Here is a 5,717-nt window from a genome sequence, read left to right as displayed (position 1 = left end):
TTCTGCGGATTTGCCTCTTCCGGACATTTCAAATAAATAGAATCATTCAATATGTGGACTTTTGTGCTGGCTTCTTTCTCTTAGCTTAATATTTTCCAGATTCATCCACACTGTAGCCTGTGTCAGTATGTCATTCCTTTTTATGGCTGAGTAATATTCTATTGTGTGGGTGTTCAGTCTTTTTTTTTTTTTTTTTTAATCACTGGACTTTACAGCTGGGAATCCAGCTATTCCTCATTCCCAAGAAAGGAAGAACTCCTGGGAGTTTCCTGAACTGGGGAAGCAGAAGAGTGGGAAGGACCTTGAGAGAACATTGTCAATCAACTATAATTTTTTTTTTTTTTTTTGTCTTTTTGCCTTTTCTAGGGCCACTCCTGAGGCACATGGAGGTTCCCAGGCCAGGGGTCTAATCGGAGCTGGAGCCGCCGGCCTACGCCAGAGCCACAGCAACGTGGGATCCGAGCTGCGTCTGCAACCTACACCACGCTCACGGCAATGCCAGATCCTTAACCCACTGAGCAAGGCCAGGGATCAAACCCGCAACCTCATGGTTCCTAGTCGGATTCGTTAACCACTGCGCCACGGTGGAAACTCCAATCAAGTATAATTTAAAAAAAAAAGAAAGAAAAAAAGAGTTGGAAGGACTTTAAATTATATAATCAAGGAGTTCTCGCTGTGGCTCAGAGGTAATGAACTTGACTAGTATCCACGAGGAAGTGAGGCCGACCCTGGCCCCACTTAGTGGATTGAGGATCTGGGGTTGCTGTGAGCTGTGGTGTAGGCTTAGAAACTTCCATAGGCCATGGGTGTGGCCCTAAAAAGACAAAAAAGTTACACAGTCAAAATTGCTGCTTCTGCAGAGCCAACTTGCCTGCCCTCACAAGCGTCTACTCTAAATAAATCTATTTCTTACCTAAAAAAAATTTGTTGCTTCTTTTTGTCTTTTTTTTTTTTTTTTTAAGGGCCACACTTGTGGCATATGGAAACTCCCAGGCTAGGGGTCCAATTGGAGCTGCAGCTACCAGCCTACACCACAGCCAGAGCAATGCCAGATCCCAGCCACATCTATGACCTACACTGCAGCTCACAGTACCACCAAATCCTTAACCCACTGATCAAGGCCAGGGATTGAACCTGTATCCTCATGGATACTAGTCGGGTTCATTATCACTGAGTCACAGTGGGAACTCCCCCAAATTGCTGCTTCTTGGGTACATACCTCATACCAGTTCCTGTGGTCCTGAGCCCACAGCCCTATAGCTAGTTCTGATATTACTGCCTCTGTGACAACAAGGTCCACCTTAGTGAAGGCCACCTGTGGCACCTAGGTCAAGTTCAACCACCGTTGCGGGCCCCAGGCCCCCTGCCCCACATCTCTAAAATGGGTCTAAGCGTCATCTCTCCTCAGGAGAATTGAATACCATGGCATCTGTGATTAGCTCAGGGTCCGGTGTGAAAGCAATGCCCAGGTGACCCTGTGGCCATCATCCCGTCTGGCTGCCTAAGTGGGGTGGTGTCGCCCCTGAAGGCAGGTTTGGCTGTCTCAGGAATGGGTTTCAGGGCCAAGCTGGGCTTGGGAGCCCAGGAAGACAGCTTGGCCTGTAGCCCCAGATCAGCCTGGTTTGCTGATGGGCAGCTTCCTATCCTGACCATGTATCCCTGTCGGTCAATGTCAGCTTCTGTGCTTCTGCACTGCTGGGTGAGTGTCTGTGCTGTCAACACCAAGCTAACTACATTTAAAAATCTCACCTTCAGGGAGTTTCCATTGTGGCTCAGGTTCGATCCCTGGCCTCGCTCAGTGGGTTAAGGATCCAGCATTGCTGTGAGCTGTGGTGTAGGTCACACACATGGCTTGGATCTGGCGTTGCTGTGGCTGTGACATAGGTCAGCAGCTGCAGCTCCAATTGGACACCTAGCCTGGGAACTTTCATATGCTGCAGACTAATCCTAAAAAAAAAAAAAGACAAATAAAATAATTAATTAATTAATTAATTAAATTTTTTTTTCTCCTTTAGAGTTCTCGCTGTGGTGCAAGGGGATCAGCGATGCCAGGATGCAGGTTTGATCCCCGGCCTGGCATAGTGGGTTAAAGGATCCAGCATTGCCGCCACTGAGGTATAGTCCCAACTGTGGCTCAGATCTGGTCCTTGGCCTAGGAACTCCATATGCTGCTGGGCAGCCAAAAAAGAAAAACAAAAAACAAAAAACAAAAAAACTCGCATTCTTTTCTGGTTCTAATTGAATGGTTATCAAAGGCAGGTGTCCTGGAGCAATGCCCCCGTTATCTTGTTTTGGTCCCAACCTGCCCAGCAGGTGTCTCTTGGAGACACACAGTCCTCTTCTCTGACTTTCAGGCAGGAGAGGCAGCTTAGGCTCCCCCAGGGAAATTCCAACAAGTAGGCAGGCAGGAGATACAGGATACAGAAGCAAACCCTGGAGTTTTTCACTGATTTTGGTCTAGACTCTTTTGGTTATTAAACAAACAAACAAAAAAAGAAATCTAAATCCAAGGAGTTTAATTCAGTTCAATCCCATGCTTGTTCATCAGTGAACAAAAGAGAGACCCCTGTCCCAGGAAGCCGAGACTTACACTGTAAGGATACTTAGTCAACGGTATGGTATGTCATGGAGTGATAGATGCTATGGAAGGAAGAGAAATTCGAGGCAGGGAAGTGGCATCTGGAATGCTGGGGGTGGGGACAGGCTGCAGAACTGATTGTGGTGATTTCTGGAGAGGAGGTGACCTCATCCTTCTACTCCGCCCTCTTGTCTCCAATGTGGAACTGACTAAGGTCATCAGGGTGGGCCACGTGCAGAAGGTGAGATTTGAGCAAAGATTTGCCGATGAGGTGTCACCCTGTGGATGCCTGGGGGAAGAGAGTTCCAGGGAGAGACATCCCCAGAGCAGAAGATCCGGAAAAGTGACAGTGTCTGGCATGCTGAGGACTAGCGAGGAGGGCACTGTGACCGGGCTGACTGAGGGAGGGAGGGGAGGACGGAGTCAAAGAGTTCAGAGTGAACCCGATGGACACCAAATGGGACAGGGCGATGGGCCATTGTCCAAACTGTGGCTTTCACTTCGAGTGAGATGGGGGCCACTGTGGAGTTTGGAGCAGAGGAGGGATGGGATTTGACTGGTGTTCTGTTGAAGTGAATAAGGAAACTCCTAGACTTCTAAGCCTGGGTGAGTTAGAGACTGGGGCCTCATTGTATCCTTGAGGAATACAGTCCCCTCCATGTGGGGAGGGGGAAGGCTGCACACGGCTTCATGCCAACACCACGCCAGGGCCCAGTCTTGGAGCCTAGAGGAATTTCTCTATCAGTGTCAGAATATAAACTATTGGGGAAGGTCTCTGATTGGCTCTGCTTGGACCAATTGCAGTGCCCAGATACCAGGAACATTGTGATAGGCTGGTCTGGGTCACATGGCTGCTCCTACTGAGAAGATGGAGTTGTCTGATTGGCTGCCCCACCAGGATCACAGGCAAGAGGGGTGGCAGGGAACAGAAAGGAAGAATGAGATTTCCCAGAAGAAGGTGGAGGGCGGAGGAGAGCTGGCTGACAAAAACAACAGTCCTTCCCTGAACTGCTCATCCCACGGAGAGCCCAGGGGTCCCTCTGCCCCCGGAGGAGCTGCAGAGCCATCAGGAGGCAGTCATTAATCTACGTTTTCCGCTCCCATAGACCACATACCACGTTTTGCAAACATTGCTTCTCTGAGGAGGGCTGATGCCGCTGTGATAACACAACACAAATCCGACCCGAAAGGTCACTTCAGGGACAGTCTCTTTTTCATCACCACGCGTTTCCCCATCCTTGGCTGGAGAAAGCCCAGCAGTATTCATCGAGGTCAGGAACCAGTGGCCGAGGTGGAGCCACTTCCTCCTCTTTCTAAGCCTCCTCTGAAGTCACAGACAATTAAACAGCGTAAAGACCAGGGACGCTGAGCCTCAGGAAATGCCATGGAGAGTGAGCTGGAAGAAGGCTCAGAAACAGCAGCTGCTCTCTGCTCAGAGTTATAGAGTTGGGACCGGCGAACTCTTGTGCGTTTTTTTTTCTTCACACAGTAAAGTAACACAGTTTGTACATCTCAGCGAACTTTGGTGTATATACCCACCTCTGTAACTACTCCCAGGGTGTAGATATAAAACACTGCCAGGAGTTCCCTGGTGGCCTAGTGGGTTCAGGATCTAGCACTGTCACTGCTGTGGCTCAGGTCACTGCTGTGGTGTGGGTTCAATCCCTGACCCAGAAACTTCTGTTTGCCATGGGCGTGGCCAAAAACAAAAGCAAAATTAAAAAAAAAAAAAAAAACTGTCCCAACACCCAGGAGGCCTTCTCCTGGGGTGGACACAGGACCTTCTCTTGCCCTCATTTTTGTGCAGGCACCACTCTATGTTCCAGGGGGCCTGGGATCAGGCCCACATCGAGCACACCTATCCCCTGCCAGTTCCCCCACCCCCTGCAGGGCCAGGGCACCAATCCCATTTTACAGGCAAAGACCATTGTAACTGGAGCTCAGAGAGAAGTAACACCACCGTCACCACCGCCGCTGAAAACAAGGGCAGCTTCCACTGACCGAGGGAAGCTTTAGGGAAATTGTTGGCCAGAGATCAGAGAAGGGTCTGCTGTCTTCGCCGGGCCCTGGCTCAGCCAGTTCATTGCAGCAGATGATGAGGGAGGTTCCCACCACGAAGTCACACACTCTGGTCAGAAGGCTTCCCTGCAAAGTCCCTCTTCTTTTTAGCTGCAGGTAACGGTAGATAATCCTCCGCTCTTTGCCTGCACTAGTTTTCCCAGCTTCTCCTGGTGAGGTTTCTTTCCTTTTTTTTTTTTCTTCTTCTCTTCCTCTTCCCCCCCCCCCCATCCCCCTTCTCCTCCTCCTCCGGCTCCTTTCTCTTTTCAAGGCCGCACAGGCAGCACATGGAAGTTCCCAGGCTAGGGGGCGAATCCAAGCTGCAGCTTCTGGGCTACACCACAGCCACAGCCACGCCAGATCTGAGCTGCATCTGCGACCGCAGCTTGCAGCAACGTGGGCTCCTTAATCCCCTCAGCGAGGCCAGGGATCAAACCCGCATCCTCAAGGATACTGGTCTACTGGTTCTGAACCGACTGAGCTGCAACAGAATCTGCCTGGTGAACTTCCTTCCTTCCTTCCCCTCCCCCCCTCTCTCTTTCTTTCTCTTCTCTTCCCTTCCTTCCTTCTTTCTTTCTTTCGCTTTTTAGGGCTGCAAATGGCATATGGAATTTCCCAGGCTAGGTAGGGGTCGAATCCGAGCTGTGTCTGTGACCGACACCACACCTCACGGTAACACCGGTCCTTAACCCACTGAGCAAACCCAGGGATCGAACCGGAATCCTCATGGATACCACTCAGGTTCTTAACCTGCGGAGCCACAATGGGAACTCCCTGGTGAGTTTTCCATCTTGCCATTTTAGAAGACCAAGCAGGGCAGAGCACGTCCCCTCGTCTCCAAGGAAGGATGGACAAAACGGTCCCCTTTCTACTGTCTCTGGTCCATGATTCTGGAGGTGGTGCTGAAACCCCCGCCCCCTAGGTGCGCTTTTTGATGAGAAAGACAGCCACCTCCAGGGGTTCCCCCGAGCCGGGGGCAGGAGAGGCGGGTGACTTCTGTTCTTAGACAGCAGCACGAGCAAGGAGCAAAAGAGCACAGTCCCTCCCGATGTACTGTCAGAGATAAAACATGTTGCAGGAT

The sequence above is a fragment of the Sus scrofa genome, chromosome 1 (assembly GCF_000003025.6).
Source record: "Sus scrofa isolate TJ Tabasco breed Duroc chromosome 1, Sscrofa11.1, whole genome shotgun sequence".
NCBI lineage: Eukaryota > Metazoa > Chordata > Mammalia > Artiodactyla > Suidae > Sus > Sus scrofa.
The sequence above is the reverse complement of the archived record's forward strand: the minus strand, read 5'-3'. Positions refer to the sequence as shown.